General features: G+C 43.5%; 1 long non-coding RNA gene across 1 annotated transcript in view; it reads right to left on the bottom strand.

Annotated features, from left to right (window-relative positions):
- Positions 1-23,911, bottom strand: part of LOC126267460 (uncharacterized) — a 517,276-nt gene that overhangs the window by 217,235 nt on the left and 276,130 nt on the right. The window contains exon 2 of the long non-coding RNA XR_007549010.1: positions 5,497-5,599. This is a non-coding gene — a long non-coding RNA (uncharacterized LOC126267460). The remainder of the gene's footprint in view (positions 1-5,496; positions 5,600-23,911) is intronic.

Raw genomic sequence — 23,911 nt, 5'->3', positions numbered from 1 at the left:
CAATTCCCAGGCGTATCGAGGCTGTTATTACGGCCAGAGGCGGTTGTTCTGGGTACTGATTTCTCAGGATCTATGCACCGAAATTGCGAGAAAATGTAATCACGTGTCAGTTCAAGTATGATACATTTGTCCAATGAACACCCGTTTTTCATCTGCATATCTTCTTGGTGTAACAATTTTAATAGCCTGTAGTGTATGTTACGAAATCCGAATGCAGCCAGATGTACACTCCTGGAAATTGAAATAAGAACACCATGAATTCATTGTCCCAGGAAGGGGAAACTTTATTGACACATTCCTGGGGTCAGACACATCACATGATCACACTGACAGAACCACAGGCACATAGACACAGGCAACAGAGCATGCACAATGTCGGCACTAGTACAGTGCATATCCACCTTTCGCAGCAATGCAGGCTGCTATTCTCCCATGGAGACGATCGTAGAGATGCTGGATGCAGTCCTGTGGAACGGCTTGCCATGCCATTTCCACCTGGCGCCTCAGTTGGACCAGCGTTCGTGCTGGACGTGCAGACCGCGTGAGACGACGCTTCATCCAGTCCCAAACATGCTCAATGGGGGACAGATCCGGAGATCTTGCTGGCGAGGGTAGTTGACTTACACCTTCTAGAGCACGTTGGGTGGCACGGGATACATGCGGACGTGCATTGTCCTGTTGGAACAGCAAGTTCCCTTGCTGGTCTAGGAATGGTAGAACGATGGGTTCGGTTTGGATGTACCGTGCACTATTCAGTGTCCCCTCGACGATCACCAGAGGTGTACGGCCAGTGTAGGAGATCGCTCCCCACACCATGGTGCCGGATGTTGGCCCTGTGTGCCTCGGTCGTTGTGGCGCTCACCTGCACGACGCCAAACACTCATACGACCATCATTGGCACCAAGGCAGAAGCGACTCTCATCGCTGAAGACGACACGTCTCCATTCGTCCCTCCATTCACGCCTGTCGCGACACCACTGGAGGCGGGCTGCACGATGTTATGGCGTGAGCGGAAGACGGCCTAACGGTGTGCGAGACCGTAGCCCAGCTTCATGGAGACGGTTGCGAATGGTCCTCGCCGATACCCCAGGAGCAACAGTGTCCCTAATTTGCTGGGAAGTGGCGGTGCGGTCCCCTACGGCACTGCGTACGATCCTACGGTCTTGGCGTGCATCCGCACGTCGCTGCGGTCCGGTCCCAGGTCGTCGGGCACGTGCACCTTCCGCCGACCACTGGCGACAACATCGATGTACTGTGGAGAGCTCACGCCCCACGTGTTGAGGAATTTGGCGGTACGTCCACCCGGCCTCCCGCATGCCCACTATACGCCCTCGCTCAAAGTCCGTCAACTGCACATACGGTTCACGTCCACGCTGTCGCGGCATGCTACCAGTGTTAGAGACTGCGATGGAGCTCCGTATGCCTCGGCAAACTGGCTGACACTGACGGCGGCGGTGCACAAATGCTGCGCAGCTAGCGCCATTCGACGGCCAACACCGCGGTTCCTGGTGTGTCCGCTGTGCCGTGCGTGTGATCATTGCTTGTACAGCCCTCTCGCAGTATCCGGAGCAAGTATGGTGGGTCTGACACACCGGTGTCAATGTGTTCTTTTTTCCATTTCCAGGAGTGTATTTTGACAATGCATTCGGATAAGTTGTTGAAGTGTGTGTCAGTTTACATCTACTTAACAGATGGATAGGAACGACAGGACAGAATGGTCCACACTCAGTAGGTATTTCAGCCATCACTTCCTGCGATATTCTCGGCAGTATAGTTTCTCTGGTGAACTTCCGCGCTTTGCGACGTCCTGGTTGGCTGGCGCCGTCTATTTAGGACGGCTGCGGTTCGCGAGGTTGAAGAGACCCGGGGGTCAGTGACGTAGCCTCGGTTGGCGGTAGTGACAGAGGGAAGACAGCGCATGGAGCATCGCGAGGAGTCAGTATACTGTGAAGACGCTCGGTGTTGACATTCCGGCGCCTGGGTCTGGTGGCGAGCGGAACTTAAGTGCGGAAGCAGTCTCCGGTCAATAGAGGCTCTGTTTAAGAGTCGTGTCTATCTCGAATCCTGAGGAGAGCGCGGGAGTTTATCCTGGTGTGCTCGTTAACAGTGAGCTCCTGGACTAACTTTAAACGGTGAGCCATTTTGTGGTGGAAATTCTGGATGTAATTGATCCGTGTAGCCAGTTTGATTTTCGCTAGTCATTCCTTAAACCACTTAGACGTGGCTTCGGAATACTTGGTATTAGAAGTCCATTTAACTGCGTTGTGTCCTGGTTTCGTTGCTTTACAAGTGTGGCCTATATTCGGCAATTGCTTTTTTTAATTGTTATTGTTAATATGTTAAGTGGTCAATTTTATGAATCAATGTTTATTCTCTGTATAAAAGTTCAGCCACAAATTTAATCAGGAATTGTCTACTTCCTTTCTGTTGGCAACTGTAACGGTAACAATTTTGCGCCGTCAAACGGTGCTTTGGTATTTAAGGTTGTGTGCGGATGGTCTGGTCGTTATGACCTTAAACTGGTTGAGGCGTATAAAATTATTAAGTGAAATTTCATGTCGTTGGATATTGTTTAATGAACTATTGCTTTAATAGTAACTGCGGTTGTCACATTATAACACTTAACATCTCTTCCTGCATTTGGCGTAACCCAGTGCTAGGCTGTTGGTTTTAGTGTTTTACTGAACTGTGTATTAATATTGGATCTGTGTGTTCTAGAAGCTGTTATTAATGTGCGCAGGCCCTCCCGCCTATTGTCTCTTGACCCCAGACGCGCAGCCGCTGACAATGCCAAACGTCGCTAATGTGCTAATTGCTGGGTAGATCTTTCAGGCTATCATAACACCATATTGCCGAATGTATTCCATAATAAATCATTCTTGTATTTATAAGGTCTTGCTACTTGATTTTTTAAAAACTTAATTGGTTTTGGAAACTGCTATTTTTTATTCAAATAACTTACGGGTTTGCTGCCGGGTGACGCCGTCGACCACCGCCGACATTTCGACAGGAGCACACCCTGCCATGCTATTTTTTATATACCCAAGGCTTGATAATTGACTAGTCAGCTCATATCTGTAGTTACGTTAAAGTTGTATTTGCGTAAAGTGATTTTTTATGAGTTTAAAGTAGGGGCCATACGGCTGTTTTTCTTTTAAAATTTGTTGAATAATTCACATTGCTTTTATACAATTGCATAAGCCATGTAGATCGCCGCAATTTTCAAATATCAATTAAACACTGTGTTGTTACCAGAGCTCTGTTTTAGTTAATGTGGTGAAAATAAATTTTTTGTATCCTCAAATGGGTTCAGCATTTCACTTTAGCAGCCCATGTGCACTGATAACCAATCCACCACCCTACCAGTATTGGTTTTCGGACATTTAATAACATAAATTTTTGTTATATTTTTGAAGAAAACTAACTCCTGTAGGAAAATGTGGCTCATTTTTTTAAACGTACTGTTAAATACTAACTATTAAAAGACGTGCGAACTAGAACTTGTACACCCGAAGGCGGAGGATCTCTAATACCGTCAGCATAAGAAAGACTACGTTCTCGAACATACTAGGCTTCGGATGAACCACGGAAGGTTGACACATCGCATAATGAATTTTCTTGTGAACCAGATCAAAGTACACCAGATCCCAGAGTTAATCTTGAATAAATGAGATTATGTGGAACAGAGATTTTGAACGGGATTTCTTCTAAAGGCAAAACGGAGGCTGTCTTAAGTTACCAGGACAAAATTAGACTCAGGACATAAGCATCGTGGGCAGAACAGGGAAGAAGGTTTCAAATAATGTGAACGAAAGATTATTTCATAGAAATACTCATTTTTTAAAATTAAACAACCATTAAAATGTTCTAAAAAACTTATGGTATTCACATCAGCTGTTGATACTTCCTTCATTACAGTATCGCGCAATATCCTGTAATAAAGAAACTATTAACCATAATGCGACTACCAGAACTTTTTTAGATGATTTCAATTTTTTTCTTAAATTTTAAACATTTCTACATCTACATTCATACTCCGCAAGTCACCTGACGGTGTGTGGCGGAGGGTACCTTGAGTACCTCTATCGGTTCTCCCTTCTATACCAGTCTCGTATTGTTCATGGAAAGGAGGATTGTCGGTATGCTTCTGTCTGGGCTCTAATCTCTCTGATTTTATCCTCATGGTCTCTTCGCGAGATATATGTAGGAGAGTGCAATATAGTGCTTGACTCCTCGGTGAAGGTAAGTTCTCGAAACTTCAACAAAAGCCCATACCGAGCTACTGAGCATCTCTCCTGCACAGTCTTCCACTGGAGTTTATCTATCATCTCCGTAACGCTTTCGTGATTACTAAATGATGCTGTAACGAAGTGCGCTGCTCTTCGTTGGGTCTTCTCTATCTGTTCTATCAACCCTATCTGGTACGGATCCCACATTGCTGACCAATATTCAAGCAGTGGGCGAACAAGCGTACTGTAACATTCTTCCTCTGTTTTCGGATTGTATTTCTTAGGATTCTTCCAATGAATCTCAGTCTGGCATCTGCTTTACCGACGATCAACTTTATATAATCATTCCATTTTAAATCACTCCTAATGCGTGCTCCTAGATAATTTATGGAATTAACTGCTTCCAGTTGCTGACCTGCTATTTTGTAGCTAAATGATAAGGGACCTATCTTTCTATGTATTCGCAGCACATTACACTTGTCTACATTGAGATTCAATTGCCATTCCCTGCACCATGCGTCAATTCGCTGCAGATACTCCTGCATTTCAGTACAGTTTTCCATTGTTACAACCTCTCGATATAACACAGCCTTTCCATTATGTATGTAAGCTGTGTGGATCTGAAACTGTAAAATCACATATTGGAAGATTATTTCACTTGAATAAAAAAAAGTAAAGAAGTTACTCCGAATTAAATTGGTTCTCAGATGCCCAAAACGCGAAGAATAATATTTCAACAAGATATTTGTATAGAAGAGTATGAGTCAACAGTATTGTTCATTTAAAATTTTAACCTCATTCTTTGTACTTTGTAAAACACAATACTTTACTTTGTACGAACTCTGTCAGTATAGCATAACTTCGTTAGTTTCTCTGTAACTGCACATTCAGTTTTTTCTGATGATGGCGTAAGTAGTCAAAAACGATTTGTGAGTACATAAATACGAGCAAAACTTGGAGAACGTCACGAGAGTGTTTCCTTTTTTCTCCTCAGAAAGTAGGAATAATTCTACGTATAGTGCCCACGCGCCAGGTTAAATTGCTTTTCTTTCACTGTGTCCATGAAGAAAGAACGTCTCTAGCGGTTAATTTATTTGGACCGTAACAACATCTACCCACTTTTACCTAGGAAATTGCGAAATTTTTTTGTATATTTTACTGGGAAAGCAGGATCGCGCTAAAGAGAGATCTGCGGAGGAGCAATTAAAGCGAAGAAAAGGCGCACGAAACAGCACCATCTCTGCAGAATGCCTCGGCGGCAGCTTACCTGGAAATGTTTCGGCAAGTTTATCAGCGGAGAGCGGAGTGCCGGCCGCTACGTCTGGCCAGAAGAATGGGTTCTCCCAGCGGCGAGGCAGACGCAGATACGCCTGCAACATAAAAATTACACAGGCTCTAACCGGTGCCCTGGGACCACAGAAAAGCTTGAGATTGGCAGTAAAACAGAATGCGCCGCTTCAGGCCGCCAAGACAAAGCACTTAAAACTCTTTTCAGGAACGCTACTGAGTCCGGCCATTTAAATAAATCCAGAGTGAGTCATAAATGAGGAAATATACACCGATGACCGCATGCTGCTTTGCACAAGACTACTACGGCTGTTATATTATTTTTTTCTCCTGAGGAAACTGTTCACTGGTAGAAGAAGTTAATCAAGTAACTTACCACTAAAGAAACTCTAGATAAGGATGTGTTATCCCCCTACAGACGGATCACGTAACGCATTAAACGTCAGATTTGCATGAGCTAGCATTGGGAGTATAGGCGAACTGGATCTCGGCTCGTCGCAGAGTACGAGCGACTGTACAGATACTTGTGAAACACACGTCGCCAACAATGACAGTGTGTAGCGCACGACTCAGACGTACGCTCTTCCTCAGTGAAAATAAAGAACAGAGGCCGCCAAGAATTCGGCTGGCGTGGCTTCCATGGCATGGCATGAGCTCTTAAGGCGCTAAGCAGATATGGCTGCCACGTTTCCTTCACCGCCACGCCATGCTGTCTGAGCATGAGGAGGAAAATGCGAATGCACCGCATTTAAATCACACTGAAGTGCAAAGGAAACTGGCATAGGCATGCATATTCAAATACTGCGATATGTAAACAGTCAGAATATGGCGCCCCGGTCGGCAACGCCTGTATAAAACAACTAGCGTCTGGCCTAGTTGTTGGTTCAGTTACTGCTGCTGCAATGGCAGGTTATCAAGTTTTAAGCGAGTTTTAACGTGGTCGTATAGTCGGCGCACGGGCGGGGGGATGCTGCATCTCCGAGGTAGCGATGAAGTAGGGATTTTCCCGTACGACCATTTCACTAGTATATAGTGAATATGAGGAATCCGGTAAAACATCAAATCTCCGACATCGCTGCGGCCGGAAAAAGATCCTGCAACAACAAGACAAAGACGACTGAAGGGAATCGTTCAGCGTGACAGAAGCGCAATGCTTCCGCAAATTAGGGCAAATTCAATGCTGGGCAATCAAAATGTGTCAGCGTGCGAAACATCGTCGATATGGGCTCTCAGAGCCGAAATCCCAGTCCTGCATCCTTGATGACTGCACGACCGACAGCTTTGCACCTCGCCGGGGCCCGTCAACACCGACTGAACTGTTGATGACTGGAAACATGTTGCCTGGTCGGACGAATCTCATTTCAAAATGCGTCTATCGGCTGAATTCATGGACTCTGCATGTCAGTAGGGGATTGTCTAAGGTGCCGGAGGCTCTGTAATGGGTTGGGGCGTGTGCAGTTGGAGTGATATGGGACCCCTGATGCGTCTCTGACAGGTGACACGTACGCAAGCATATAGTCTGATCACCTGCATCCATTCATGTCCATAGTGCATTCCGACAGACTTTGGCAACTCCAGCGGGACAATGGGGTACCCCACACGTCCCCAGACATGGATATTATTGAGCATATCTGGGATGCCTTGCAACGTGCTGTTCACAAGACATCTCCACCCAATTGCAGTCTTCTGGATTTGTGGACAGCGTTGCAGGATTCGTGGTGTCAGTTCCCTCCAGTGGTACTTCAGACTTAAGTCGAGTCCATATCACGTTCTGCTGTGGTACTTGTGTAGATTCTCGTGGTCCCTACGCTATATATATATATATATATATATATATATATATATATATATATATATATATATATATATATATATATATAATCGCTTCAGAATATAGTGCAGACGCACTGCATATGACTTAGTTTTATATTTCACATTTCTTAAAAAGATAAACCAAAAACAAAAGTTTGCAGCAACATTTGATTATTTTTGGCGCGCTGAAGACATATAATTTTTATCTGGAACAAAATGTCAGCATATCGACAGACGCAGAAAATTACAGATTTTCGGCCTCATGTTGCAACGCAGTCGTGAATTATATAGTGTCATAATAGAAAAAAAGTCTTTCACACATGTGTTGGTCGAAATGTTGTAGCGCCTCTGCAACCTCTATGTCAGGTAAAAAATGTATACGCCCTGGTCAGTTTTAATGTTACATTGCTTTGTCTTTCAAAGGGAATTATCGTACCTCTCAGATCAACGAGTTACATTTGCACATGCACAGGAACGCATTTAGCTGAAACTGCAAACGGTTCCAAAAACAGCTTGAAAACAGGTACAAAATTGGCAGTGTCCTCAAAAAGTTTGACACCATCCTTGCAGTTCTGTTAAGGCCACAATGAAATCTTTAAATTTGGCATTTTCTTCAACGCCAATGAGCTTAGTGAAACGTTCTGTGTGTCAGAGTTGGCCCCTTCTACACTGAGATTTTTTTCCCTAAATGCATTCGTTTCGAGTCAGAAATAGGTTGTTTCTCTCCTTGCAATGTCTTATTATGGTTACTGTGCAGTCAAGTCCACTTAATACGCGATGTCTGAGTCGATTCCAGCGTGTTCCCAGTTTCATTTCTGCACTCCTTGTTTTCTTCAAAAATCCAAAAATAGCACATTTTAAACCGACAAATCGTTCCAGGCATGTCCTTAACCAAATTACTTTGCAGTAATATGTAGTCCAATACGGTTCGTTCGATCGAAAACTGTTGCAGGTGACAGCGAAATAATGAGTGCTACGTCAGAAATTTTACCATTCGTACCTCCAATTTCTTCACATCCTCCATACCCACAAATTTAGCACACAGTGCTGCTTGACGCACAGAGCAAAGAATTCCGAGGCAATATTTTGCTCTTTCATTCTCAACTAAATCTTTAAATTCTGTCTCCATGGCATTGTAATGTTGTTTCATAGCGAATTTGCAGTACCCGTCGCCTAAGCGACTGCATAAAATACTTTGAGAATTCTCGTCACTCTTTTGTCATTCCCATTTATTTTAAAGGCTTGTGCCGATAGACCAGTGGTCTGCCTCTTCTGCGAAGTCACTGAACCGGTGTTAGTCCTCTATATCGCGAACAATTAGCGAAGGGTAAAAGTTTGGCATGCCGAGGTGGGCCCTGATATAAAAGTTGATGTACAAGCTCAACCGTCAGCGAGATAAATTAAAACTGAAGGTTCCAGTGAATCGAAACACTGCATACGAATAAACAACGCTAAAATGTGCCTTGTTAATTGGTTTTACCTATTTTCAGTCTTAACTGATCAGCAACATGCGTTAACTAATTCCTCTCTTGGTTGATTCATCTTAAAATGCCTTATGTAATATAGCCGAATCTGGGAGTGATAATTAGCGTCGCGTTTTAGATAGAACCTGAAAATAAATCGAATATTGAAGGAACAGACTTCTCAAGGCTCAAGGTGTGCATTTCTTACATACAAGGGGGGGATGGGAATGGGCAATACTCGATGCTTGGATTAATGACGCAGTCTGATTATATATCTTCCAACTAAATTACGCAACAGACAGCGAGATGCGGATTTAAGGAACTGTTGTTAAAACCGTTGTATTGTCACGAAGATACCTGTATCATCAATTCAGTACGTTTAATGAAGACCTAGTTGCACTGATCTTCCTAAACAGGCACTCATGGATTTTCATGTTATTAGAGAAATAGGATACTAATTAAGGATAAAGCAGAAGTTCTCTTCGCTGATTTAACTTGACACTTTTATTTTCTCATTTTCCAAACATATTAATTACTTTGTCTCGTTAAAAATACTCTCACTCATCCTCTAATACACTTTGTAATCACAAACACTATCGAGTAAGTTACCAGTGCTAACAGTTAAACATAGTTGAGGAAACAAAACGAAACGGTGAACACGCGGGGTATCAAGTAGCATATTCTAGCTGCAATAAAGTCTTGAAACTATCAAGTATCGGAATCTGTACCCATGTGTAAATCATCTGCTTGCATGAAGCTAATTTCGGGGACTACTACAGGGATTTTGATACGTTTTTGATAATTACACAGACTGATTCACAGGGAATATTTGCATCTGTAATCTATTAGCGCGACACCACACAAGCCGCCTGACCATACACACTTAATGCTATGCTTACGAAGACAGGGCAGATAGCTATCGTCTTATTAGGGACACCATGTTAACACTGATTAACACCGCCACTGACCTTAATATTGGTCTCATTTCAATGAGGAAACGGTTCCATACGTTTCTGCAGGAATATCAACTAACATCACTGGATCATTGTATCCCGCAGAGCTACCACATTTCCGGGATGATCATCTTACGTTTCACCAACTATTCCAAGCATTGCCAGGCACATTCTGTAATATTCAAAGAACTGTGACTGACGCCCGAACAACAGGGAACTGGCATGTATCGAGACTAGAAAATAGTGCATTGATAATGGCTAGGCACTAGCCGAAATCTGGATTTGCCAAATAAAACCTATAAAAACAGGACGACTGATGGCTGCGCTCTATAATTTATAAATAATATCACAGTCGCTGAGTGCACCCATTTTCCTAATGGAAGGTAACCTGACATTCTATAGGATTAAAATCGACTGATTTAGCGGGCAACTTGACATGTATCCGAGTGTTCGGCAAAACAACTAATATATTAGTGAAGTCAAGTGAATTCGTTTGTTGTCATGATAGAAGATGGGTGCGTCGACAGCATATTCGTGTTAGAAATGTCAAACTAAGGGTTGCAGTACGCTACCGAGAATGTTGAAATAAAGTAATATTCTGGTTGATGTCGACGGTAAACTAACGAGTGGACACATTTCATGGTACGACAAACACGCCTCACGAATCACAGAACGACTTGTGGACTAAACTAAGTGATGGCTCAACCACCATGTTCAGTGTTCGCTGAAGTCTGTCATGCATCATACGAAAAAAGGCTGAATCCTCGCCGGATGGAACACACTGCCTTGCCTCCAATCAACTACAGTTCATTTTCAGCGTTGTTTGGCTTCTTGAATATACGCCTGGTGACCAACTCCATACGTCAATTACATGCAGTTCTATTTGCAAATTTAGACTGGAAACTAGAAGAGACACGCCTACATTCATTAACAGCAAGCACTACCTGCTTGGTTTAAAACCCGTTGTCACTGTGGGGGCGCAACAGTCGTCTCTGGTCCCTGTCATTAGCATTTTTTCACGATTTCGTCTCTTTCACCATGTTACAGAGCTGTGATTGCAACTGAATTACTTGTAGGAGTGTTGGTCAGTTCACGTTAATACACCAACAAATAATGCTGCTTCAGTCACGGTGTGATCATGGGCAAGTCTAAATATAGCAGCTCTTTACTGTCATTATGTGGCATGTGCATAATGAGTAATGTCGCTGTGCTGAGTCCATTAAACGTACTGCCACATACACATATCAACAAAAATAACATCGTCGCATTATATCGAAATTAATGCACATACTCTTTCGAGACAGTTGATAGCTTAAGGAAAGGCAAAATTACATTTTTAGCATTTGTAGACCTAGAGGAAGCTTTTGACAATGTTGACTAGAATACTCTCCCCCAAATTCTAAAGGTAGCGTTGGTAAAACACAGGAAGTGAAAAGCTATTTACAATTTGCACAGAAAACAGATGGCAGTTATAAAAGTCGAGGGGCGTGAAAGGAAACCAGTAGTTCAAAATAGAGTGAGACAGGTTATTCAATCTGTGTATTGAGCAAGAAGCAAAGGAAACAAAAGGTGAATTTGTAGCAGTAACTGAAGTCCAGGGAAAAGAAATAAAAATTTTAGGTTTGGCGATGACACTGTAATTGAGCCAGGGGCAGCAAACGGCTTTGCAGAGCAGATGAACAAAGTGGACAGTGTCTTAAAAGGAGGATATGAGATGAGCATTAACAAAATCCAAACAAGAATAATGGAATGTAGTCTAATTAAATCAGGTGAATCTGAGGGATTTAGATTGGGGAACGAGACACTTAAAGTAGCCGATTAGTCTTGGGAGGCAAAGTAACTGATGGTGGTCAAAATAGAGAGGGTGTAAAATGTTGATTGAGAATGGGAAAAAAGGGTTTCAGAAGAAAAGAAATCTGTTTACAGAGAATATAGATTTAAGTGGCAGGAAGTCTTTTCTGAAAGTATTTCTGTGGAGTGTAGCCATGAATGGAAGTTAAATGTGGGCGATAAACAGTTTAGACAGACAGAGAACAGAAGCTTTTGAAATGTGGTGCTACAGAAGAACGCTAAAGATTAGATGGGTACATCACGTAACTAATGAGGAGATGGTGAATAGAGTTCGGAAGAAAAGAAACTTGTGGCACAATCTGACTGGAAGAAAACCTTGGACTGGCTACAGTTATCGTGTGCCGGCCGGAGTGGCCGTGCGGTTCTAGGCGCTACAGTCTGGAGCCGAGCGACCGCTACGGTCGCAGGTTCGAATCCTGCATGAATATGTGTGATGTCCTTAGGTTAGTTAGGTTTAATTAGTTCTAAGTTCTAGGCGACTGATGACCTCAGAAGTTTAAGTCGCAAAGCGCTCAGAGCCACTACAGTTATCGTGAGTGACGAGTCCCGCTTCGACGTAAACCCTGCTGAGCAGCGAAGACGTGTCTGAAGTGACCGTGGAGTGCGATGGGATTCCTACCTGACTGTCGCTCGCCATACAGGACGGTGCTACTACCAGGAGTGACAGTTCAGGGTGACATTTAATTTCATACCAGGAGCCCTTTGATTGTCATCCACGGCTCACTTACAGCACAGCGGTACGTCGACGAGATTTCGCACCCCGTTCTGTTGCTCTTCTGGGCTTACATTCAAGCAAGATAAAGGCAGGCACGACCACACACTCTTGTCTTCGTGTTTCCCCAACCATAACAAGGCCAGCATGGCCGCCTGGTATCTGCTCAGTTGAGAATGTGTGGACCATTATGCGCAGACTCCTCCAACCACCTCTCAATTCAGACGATCTAGCGTGACAATTGGATAGAGTTTGACATGGAATGCCTCAAGGGGACATCCAACAATTCCTTCAATCAACATCAAGCCGAATTACTGCTTGCATAAGAGCCAGAGATGGACCAACGCATTATTGACTTGCTCAATTCGTGAATCTCTTTATTTTCAATAAATGATGCACTCCCGTGAAATTCTATCATTTGTTTTTCTGTATATGTACATCACATACATCGATTTCCGTCCTGTTCGGATAATTTATTCGTTGTGCGCAGTGGGATTATAATTTCTTTTTATTTATGGAGCAGTATGTACAGAAATGAACTACCAATCACCGTTAGCATTTCGATGCAACTCTCAAAAATTCTATAGAAAATCGGAGCGTCTTAAATTCACTGAAACTGGAGCAGAGACACGATGGACCACGTTTAGAGTGTACGTCTATGGTGATCTGTTATTGTACTTCTTAAATAGAAAAATTAATTTTATTGCTCTAGTAGTTCATTTCTTATTTAAATGTTTGGCTTAATTGTGTTTTTCACTTTATATGTCTCCATTATTTTGGTCTTGTTTGTGTTTGTTTTCAGTTCTACGCACTTTGGACAAGTCGGGAAAGTGCGCGGCGTGGCTCTGGGAACATCCTAACGACAGCTCATTGGTCATGCCTCGTTCTGTCACGTCTTAACTTCAATCCATCTTTCTGTGCTGATTCCATACAGTGGAATGCCACACACCCTACTCATCACTTCAGTGTCGTAACATACGCCAGATCTGGAGGGTCACGTGACCTCCTGGTACCAGGTACACACCACCTCCAATACGACAGAGCGCCCTGCATACTCCCCGAATGAGGTGACAAACGTTTTGTCCGCGAGCTTACATAAAATAAAAATCTCACACGGAGACAATACAGCAGTTGGATTATAATTTCTTATCATTTATGGAGCAGTATGTGCAGAAGTGAACTACGAATCACTGTCAGCATTTCGATGCAGCTCGCAAAAATTCTACAGAAAATCGGAGCGTCTTCAATTCACTGAAACTAGAGCAAAGACCTCTTGGACCACGTTTCCTTGTGGTAGAACGCTCACTTGCCATGTGGGTGATCCTTTCGTTCCGAGCCAGCCGGCCGTGGGGCCGAGCGGTTCTAGGCGCTTGAGTCCGAAACCGCGTTCCTGCTACAGTTTCAGTTTCGGATCCTGCCTCGGGCATGGCTGTGCGTGATTTTCATTGCAAATATAAATTACGACATTTTGTAACTGTGTTAATAAAGATCTTTTAAAAGTATAAAACATAGCGTATTACTTTCATCTTTATGTTTTTTGTGTTTCGTAGAAGTACTTATAGGATACTTACATTTGTTTAAAAATTTGCATTGGACGGGAATCAAACCCTAATCGCCCACAGGACAGCCCAACATTTTACCGCAGAAGCATGGTGGCTGTGGAAAATCTGTTGGTAGCTTTAGTAAATTGCAAACTCTTGTAAAACTTCAAATGCGATTTTCTAGAGAATTTTTGAGAGTTGTATCGAAAGATTTTGGGCGATTTGTATTTGAGTTCTGAATTTCACGTACCATAAAGATAAAAAAAATGCAAAAATGAGATTGTCGTCAGTTTAGTAAGCCGGCCGGAGTGGCCGTGCGGTTCCAGGCGCTACAGTCTGGAGCCGAGTGACCGCTACGGTCGCAGGTTCGAATCCTGCCTCGGGCATGGACGTGTGTGATGTCCTTAGGTTAGTTAGGTTTAATTAGTTCTAAGTTCTAGGCCACTGATGACCTCAGAAGTTAAGTCGCATAGTGCTCAGAGCCATTTGAACCACTTTCAGTTTAGTAATTAATAATTTTCTTTTAAAATTTTTTAGCTATTATAATTACTTTTATTTCAGTATGTGTACAAGCATATCACACTCATATTTCACTGTTACAGTTTCACGCATTGACGAAATGGAAGAAACTGTTCAAGGAGAGTCCAGGATATTATATGGGCAGAACTTACGTTGTGACTTTACGCACTGCACTGCAACTGCGGTCGTAGTCCTGTTATACATTATTTTTTTCTTTTTTTCCTGCACTCCGATTGTTCCATGCTCGCTGTCCCTCCCTCCCCGTGTTTGAGGGCGGGAGGTTGGGGGCGTGCGGTGTTTGCGTGCGTGGCCGCCGATGCCGCTCGTAAAAGCTGGCCATAACGCCGGCCGGCCGGCCGGACCGTATTAACCGGCCATAGCCGGCCGCGGCGCGTGATTCGGCGTCAGATAGCGGCCCCTCTTATTTCCGCTGCCGGTCGGGCGAGCGGTCGCGGCTACGACGCACTGGGGGGCGCAAAACAACGCAGCCGGCCCGCGATTGCTCGCGCCGACGTCTTGTTTACGACTCTCATCAGCGCTGCTCTGTTCTGTTCTGTTCTGTGCACTAAAACCGGCAACGCACTCGTGTGCCGTATTACTCAGGAACAAAAAATGAGCACAGACTTTTCCTCTACACTTCCTAGTACGTAATACCACATACTTCCGCATGTACGAAAATAAACTCCAAAAATATTTTCTTCCAGCGTTTTCTAGTTTCACTTCTGTCAGTATACTATGAGCCATACGATAACGTGTAATTCTGGTGGTATTTCCCCACGGACCTAAAATATATAGGCGAAAATGTAGTGCTATGTTGTAAAGTACGATATGATTTTCCTTCGAACCTGCATCCGTGTTACCGAGCAAGGTGGCGCAGTGGTAAGCCACTGGACTCGCATTCTGGAGGACGACGGTTCAATCCCGCGTCCGGCCATCCTGATTTAGGTTTTCCGTGATTTCCCTAAATCACTGCAGGCAAATGCCGGGATGGCTCCTCTGAAAGGGCACGGCCGACTTCCTTCCCCATCCTTCCGTACACCGATGAGACCGATGACCACGCTGTCTGGTCTCCTTCCCCAAACAAGCAACCAACCGAAAATGCATCCATGTTCGAAGCAACAGGCACTGCGGCGACTGCACCTGCTACGAAATACATTAAATTTATTCGCATTTGCGAATGTGAACCACCTCCAGCTGTATAATGGAACGATTCTGGCACTGAGATTTACTGCTTTACGTCAGCTTCAGCTATCGGTGCGCGACTCACGGACTTCCTACTAGTATTGCGTCGTCCATGTGTTATATGTTGTGATGATGTTTTGTTTGTGAGGCGCCCGTGCATAGTCGCAGATGTCACACAGTCCAATTTTTCCACAGTCCACTCAATCCACTGCCACAAATGTTGGTGGTGGTGGTGGTGGTGGTGGTGGTGGTTGTGGTGGTGGTGATGCAATGATAAGGCCAAAACAAACGCCGGCTGGAGTGGCCAAGCGGTTCCAGGCGCTACAGTCTGGAGCCGCGAGACCGCTGGCGTCACAGGTTCGAATCCTGCCTCGGGCATGGATGTGTGTGATGTCCTTAGGTTGGTTAGGTTCAAGTAGTTCTAAATTCTAGGGGACTGATGACCTTAGAAGTTAAATCCCATAGTGCTCAGAGCCATTTGAACCATTTTCAACAACACAAACACACAGTCTCTGAGCATGTGTTACATATGTTCTCGTGCATGCATTAACATTATTCCCGTATCGGGCAGACATTTTGTCTGTACGAGATTGCAGTGCCTGTGTTATACTGTTTACGATGCACAAAGCTCCTTTGGACATGCATGCGTCTCCCAAGCAACACGCACTGCGGCGACTACAGCCGTAATAAAATACATTATATCAATTCGCAATTGCGAATAAGGATAATCATCAGCTGCAGAATGGAGTGACGACACTGAATTATTCCCCCCGTCGGAGGTTTGGGTCCACCCTCGGGCATGGGTGTGTGTGTGTGTGTGTGTGTGTGTGTGTGTGTGTGTGTGTTTCGTCCTTACCGTAAGTTAGTTGAAGTTAGAGTAGGTAGTGTGCAAGCGTAGGGACCTACGACCTCCGCAGTTTGGTCCCATAAGACCTTGCCACAAATTTCCAATTTACAATGAAAATTTGTTTGTTTTGTTTAAGGAAGCAAAAACAACTAAGGTCATAAGCGTCCATGTCAGAACCGTATAACACGAAGACAAGGAAAGGAGTTGAAACGACTACATGTTAATCCAGAACGACGGAACAGTAAGAGACTACGGAATATCAGACCAGCTGTGTGGCTGGATTGAAGAGTTTTTAGCAAACAGAACACAGCATGTTGTTCTCAATGAAGAGACGTCCACAGAAGTTAAAGTAACCTCTGGAGTGCCACAGGGGAGTTTTATGGGACCATTGCTTCTCACAATATATATAAATGACCTAGTAGATAGTGACGGAAGCTTCATGCGGCTTTTCGCGGATGATGCTGTAGTATACAGAGAAGTTTCGGCATCAGATAATGGCAGCGAATTGCAGGAAGATCAGCAGCGGATAGGCACTTGGTGCAGGGAGTGCCAACTGACCCTTAACATAGACAAATGTAATGTATTGCGAATACATAGTAAGAAGGATCCTTTATTATATGATTATATGATAGCGGAACAAACACTGGTAGCAGTTACTTTTGTAAAATATCTGGGAGTATGCGTACGGAACGATTTGATATCGAATAATCATATAAAATTAATTGTTGGTAAAGCGGGTGCCAGGTTGAGATTGATTGGGAGAGTCCTTAGAAAATGTAGTCCTGCTACAAAGGAGGTGGCTTACAAAACACTCGTTCGACCTATACTTGAGTACTGCTCATCAGTGTGGGATCCGTACCAGGTCGGGTTGAAGGAGAAGATAGAGAAGATCCAAAGAAGAGCGGCGCGTTTCGTCACAGGGTTATCTGGAAAGCGTGATAGCGTTACGGAGATGTTTAGCAAACTCAAGTGGCAGACTCTGCAAGAGAGGCACTCTGCATCGCTGTGTAGCTTGCTGTCCAGGTTTCGAGAGGGTGCTTTTCTGGATGAGGTATCGAATATATTGCTTCGCGATACTTATACCTCCCGAGGAGATCACGGATCTAAAATTAGATAGATTCGAGCTCGCACGGAGGCTTTCCGGAAGTCGTTTTTCCCGCGAACCGTACGCGAATGGAACAGGAAAGGGAGGTAGTGACAGTGGCACGTAAAGTGCCCTCCGCCACACACCATTGGGTGGCTTGCGGAGTGTAAATGTAGATCTAGATGTAGATGCAGAATAAAGCTAAACACAGGGTCTTGGAGGAAGGTCCATAAAATAGTCGATAGAAAAGGGAAGGTCCTGAACTAAAAACTGAATAGCCTTCGCCTTACAGCTACTACGGATAAAAAGTAAAAAGCGGTCGACAGACCGAGCTTCATTAGTTAGGACTGCCGATAACTAAGACGGCGAACACAAATGAGAACGTTAGGAGCTTAAGAAAAGTGCATTCCGTCATTAAATGGAGAACCGTCAAAGTTGGAGTGCAGTGAGTACAATGTGATGGGGTAGCACCACTTAACAAATGGAGATGGCAAAAAAGACAGTGCCCGATCCACAATCTAGCTAAAATGATCTCCTCGCGGACAGAGCCGCTGGGAGAAGATTAATAACCCGTAGCTTCTTCCCATGAAGGAAGGACCAGTGGTGGTGGCGAAGGCACATCACCTCCTGACGGGGACTCGAACCCGATTTCCCGCAAATCGCGAGCGGTCGCCATACCACGTGACTATCCTGCACGACCCATGGCCATACCGAAAATTCCATATCTAGTCAACCATGCATCTACCATCTGTACTCGTACGTCCATTAAGTATATGCTCCTACAGGTCAGACGGCACCGGCACAATTTTTCATTGCCATTCCATTCTGCAATTTGTAAGTCGCAGGCCATGTATCAGCAGATAAATCTGAAATGCATGGCCTGTGACTTGCACTCTTAATGTTACCACCCTTGCTCTTCATTTCACCGAAGGTTCTTGTCACTTTTCTATACGCTGAATACGTCCTTTCGGCAACCATTTCTTTTTCGACTTCTTAACATTTTTCCCCTCAGCCATTTCACCTTAGCATCCCTGCACTTCCCATTCTTTTCAATCCTAAGTGACTTGTATTTCTTTATTTCTGAATTTCCCTGAACATATTTGTTCTTCCTTATCACAACGATCAACTGAAGTATGCCCGCATCTCGTGGGCGAGCGGTAGTGTTCTCGCTTCCCGCGCCCGGGTTCGATTCCCGGCTGGGTCAGGGATTTTCTCTGCCTCATGATGGCTGGGTGTTGTGTGTTGTCCTTAGGTTAGTTAGATTTAAGAAGTTCTAAGTTCTAGGGGACTGATGACCATAGATGTTAAGTCCCATAGTGCTCAGAGCCATTTGAACCATTAATATAAAAATGTAGTAAATACAGCGGATGTATTTCTTGGTTACCCTTTCTTTCTTTATAGCTACCTTCTTTGAAGCTATGTTTTCGTTTCGTACCTCTGCGAGTGCCTTATTAGAGGTGTCCATTCCTCTTTAACTGAACTGCCTAGGGATTTACTCCTTATCGCAGTATCTATAGCCTCAGAGAATTTCAAACGTATCTCTTCCTTCCTTAGTATCTTCGTATCACAGCATAGATTAGCATTTCTCATTTAAGATTTTTTTAATTTCCCTACCAAGTTCAAACTTCTAACATTCCACGCCCAGGATCATAGAACACGATGCATTGAATCTTATTTTCCTTGTCACTTCCTCAGTGGTCCTCCTCTCCCGTATATCTGAATGGGGGACTAGTCCGGCATTTTTTTGCCAATGGTGAGATAATCATGACACTATCTCAGTTTGACGGCACATGTCTTGCAGATACCCAGTACGTGTCTTTAACTCACTGGTTTCTATTGCCTTCGGAATACTCGCGCCGTTGATAATTGCTGATTCTTCCGACATTAGGGGTAGTTTCCCACCCCAAAAACAAGAGAATGCCTTGAAGCTTTGTCCGCCCCTCCAACCTCTTTGACAAGGCCATTGGCAGAACGATTTTTTTTTAATTTAAGTGGCGACGGGGTTCGAACCAGTGACCGATGAAGTTTTTATTAATCAAAGACGCTACTCATACACCATGGGTGCAAACCAAAATCGGTTATCGCAGTGGATTTCTCCATATGCGACCCACATTGTCGCATGAACGATTGTCCATACGCCTTTTCTCCGCTTATATACGAGAGCTGTTCATAAATTAACCTGCGATAGGGTATTAACACAAGAAAAAATAGATAATTTTTTTACACACCATCTCATTGATAAGTTAACATTACTTTTACATATAGCCGATAACCTAATATTAACATTTGTCGTACTGTAATGTTAAATTTCTCTATCTTTTTAGCAACGAAACTTGCTATCTGGTACTCCAGCATCTTTGAGTCCATTGGCAGTCGTGAAGAGTTGAATATCCAGTCAGACATGCATCTCGCTGAAGAGAGGGAAGTCGCTCGGTGCAAACTCCGCACCACCTAGACTTTGTCGATTCACAATATTGGGTAGCGCACTCTACATCTACAAAGGAACGGTCTCTAGAAGCAATTACTTCCATAAAGCAACTCGGAATATTCCCACGGAACCATTCGAAATGTAAAGATCCAATAACATCCATCAAAAAGGAAATAGCTTAAAAAAAAACAGCTTAAAAACACCTGTTCAATCAATGCTTGAAATAGTTCCTCAGATCCGTACCACTTAGGGCTGATAGAGGAATCAAAGAAGGTCCAAAGAAGTGCAGCGCGTTTCATTAGGGGTGTATTTCGTGAGCTCGAAGGGTCACAAAGTGTCACGGAAGCCACTCTGTGTGCTACTGCTCGTTCTCACTTTACTCCTCCAGTCGCGAACGGAACAAATCTGGCAAGTCTCTGTGTGAGCTTAAATTTTTCTAATGTTATCTTCATGGTCATTTCGCGAGATATACGTGGAAGGACGTAATATATTTGCTGACTCTGTTAGGAACCTACGGTCTCGAAAATTGAACAATAAACTAAACCGCCATGCAGAATGCCTCTCTTGCAGCGTCTGCCACCGAAGTTGTTTACACACCTCTGTGACGCTTTCGCGCTTATTAAATCAGCCTGTAACGAAACGCGCTGCAGTGGGAATATGCAGTTGTGACAAAATCACTGTCTGTGAGTAATCAGCACTAATTTTACACCTTCTATTTACCAATACTGCAAGCGCGTCTTACTCTGATCAGATTCTGAAAAAGTTTCCGAGGCACACTGTGTCTCGTTGACACATCAGATCACGTTAATAACATTGGCATTCAGTTTTTATGTACCACATCAGCCCTCAACGAAAATGAAACATCAACGAAATTATTAATGCAATCGGCAGAACTATTTTATATACTAGGATTATGAATAACAAATGGCTCAGGAATATGTAGAGGTATGTATTCTTCCCTTGTCACTACGAAATTTTCGTTTGTGCTTTGCACTTTTCTGACATCAAAAATCGCTCCTCATTACACAATCAGAATTCATCAGATAGTTCTGAAACTCTTTATCTAACAGTTACGACATATGGAAGTAACACACCTATAGCTGTACGAATACAACATTCTCCATTCGAACCTTATTATACGAACACTTCCCCACAATTGTCCCGTTTCGTAGTCAGTAGAAACAGTGCTCTATACAGAAGCTAACATGCTCTCTAAGCTATTAAATACGAAATATTGCCTTTAAATGTGTCCACGATATTATTAATAATATTTTATAAAAACAAATATAAACAACTAACTTTCCAATTGTTATATTTCTCAAGTATGGATCAGCCCATTCTTTCTAAACGGCTCTGCGTAAACGTCAGCTCCGTCCATAGGTCCTGCTGAGCGCTTGTTGCCATCTGCAGATACATCGATCACGCCAGAAGGCAACAGTGTTGTTGCGAACACATTGCACATTCGTACATACTTTCTAATCACTAAAGAACGCAATATCTCCACATGTCCACTGCCTGCTGCAAAAGGGAGATTTTATCCACTGCGGTTGGTGGTGATGCCTTGACTAAGCTAACATTATTAATGTAGCGAAAACTATCCGTCTTCAATCAAATGGTGACTTTGATAAGAATCACGATGTATTTTGAGATCTGGATGCCGATCTTCCGGTTCCTAATATCATTATGTAATCGTTATACAAATGTAATTTGTTTTTATGGTGGAACAATTGTATAAACATTTGTTCAGAAATTACTTACCTGCTCTGTTATTAGCTGTAAATATTTAAAACACAGATAATTTATATTTCGAAACAGAGGTTTTGTACGTACAAACTCAGTCATTTCTAGTGCGCTCAAGAGCAGTAATAAGAGTTTTATATGTTTCGGCCTCGAATCAAACTTGTATTCGATGTGTGCCCAGGGACACAATTTCTAGTACAGAATTGTTTGGTACTGATTTAGCAGTAGGTGATGGACGATACACATTGGTAAAGGTATCGCATTCAATAATTAAGCCACAGATTGGAACGTCATAAACCTGGTCAGAGAAAAAGAAGACACGAATGACACTGAAACAGAACTCTTTGGACAAATAGGATTGCAGAATGGAGGAAAATTAACAACAGACTTTAGGTAATCATTTAAATTACTAGTACTAAAACTAAAATCGAATAACTGAAATGTAGGAAATCTAATAGACGATAACCACAATGTTTGAAAAACAAAAAAAATTATCCTCAGGAAAATAGTTAAAGATGTTCTTATAAAATAGAAATCACAGGCAGAAAATCTGTATAAGGTGTTTGATTCACATGATTTTAGCTTACAGGTGCGAGAATATCAAATGAAATTAACAGAAATATCACAAAGAAATAGTAGACTCTAGCCCCAATGTGTTTCATTTTAAGGACTAGCAAAACATTTATAAAGAAAGTGAAATGAAGCAAAAATTTAGTCGAAATTAGACAGTCTATGAATACGAGAAGAGGATTAAGAATGCATCGCAGCTGAAGAAATATAGAATTAACTGACCCAAAGAAGCTAAAATCATTTCCGAGAAAATGCCAGAAAGTGTAGTGAGAAGATAATCGAAAGAATATTAAGTCCAAACAAAGCATAAAAGGAAAGACATTCAGAGTCAGCTATATATGAGCGACATCAAAGGAAGCATTAGGGTGGAAATTGAAATAAGTGTTTGTAGCTCAGTCATAAGTTGTATTGACAAGTAAACTTCTCAATTCAACTTATGATGGAACTGTAACCATTTATTTCAAGTTTAAGACATACTGAGGACCTATTTTTCACCTGAAGCGTGCTGAAAGTTCTTAATTTAGTGGAAACCTACAACACGTTAGAGATGCCGTAAGTTCAGTGGACTTGCTGTGTATTTTAAATCTTGGTGAAAGAGACGTTCTCAGACTTACCCATCCAGTTATACAGAAAATCGCACTATTAGAACCTTCTTCATCTTCGATGAATTTCTATATTTTATGTACCGAAATTTCAGCCGGCCGCGGTGGTCTCGAGGTTCTAGGCGCGCAGTCCGGAACCGTGTGACTGCTACGGTCGCAGGTTCGAATCCTGCCTCGGGCATGGATGTGTGTGATGTCCTTAGGTTAGTTAGGTTTAAGTAGTTCTAAATTCTAGGGGACTAATGACAACAGCAGTTGAGTCCCATAGTGCTCAGAGCCATTTTTTTTACCGATATTTCAGTCCATTTTTTATATCTGTTATTTCAGAGTGTCATCGCACAGCGTTGTCAATGAAATACTTCTGGTCTTCTTCCTTTTCGGTTGGTCGCAGCTGGTATGCTAGCAAGAAATCCGAGACGTCGTTAACCGTCAGCAGCAGGAGCTCGCATGAGCCCTGACCTTACCACTATCCCGTTGTTTACTGGTGGCGTCCCTCGCCCTCTAGCTTCCTTGAACGGTACGTCTTTGGGTTGGCACGGAATTTTCCTACTCAGCAGTTTTAGAGGTACTGTATTGGTTATACACTATATTACGCGTGTTACAGGGATCTCCTGGAGGCGTTCGCTAGGAGTAGGAAAGAAGTCGAAGATCTACACTCCTGGAAATGGAAAAAAGAACACATTGACACCGGTGTGTCAGACCCACCATATTTGCTCCGGAAACTGCGAGAGGGCTGTACAAGCAATGATCACACGCACGGCACAGCGGACAAGCGGACACACCAGGAACCGCAGTGTTGGCCGTCGAATGGCGCTAGCTGCGTATCATTTGTGCACCGCCGCCGTCAGTGTCAGCCAGTTTGCCGTGGCATACGGAGCTCCATCGCAGTCTTTAACACTGGTAGCAAGCCGCGACAGCGTGGACGTGAACCGTATGTGCAGTTGACGGACTTTAAGCGAGGGCGTATAGTGGGCATGCGGGAGGCCGGGTGGACGTATCGTCGAATTGCTCAACACGTGGGGCGTGAGGTCTCCACAGTACATCGATGTTGTCGCCAGTGGTCGGCGGAAGGTGCACGTGCCCGTCGACCT

Source organism: Schistocerca gregaria, chromosome 4, assembly GCF_023897955.1.
Source record: "Schistocerca gregaria isolate iqSchGreg1 chromosome 4, iqSchGreg1.2, whole genome shotgun sequence".
NCBI classification, from domain to species: Eukaryota; Metazoa; Arthropoda; class Insecta; order Orthoptera; family Acrididae; genus Schistocerca; species Schistocerca gregaria.
Note: the sequence above shows the minus strand (reverse complement) of the source record. Positions and strands in the feature narration are given on the sequence as shown.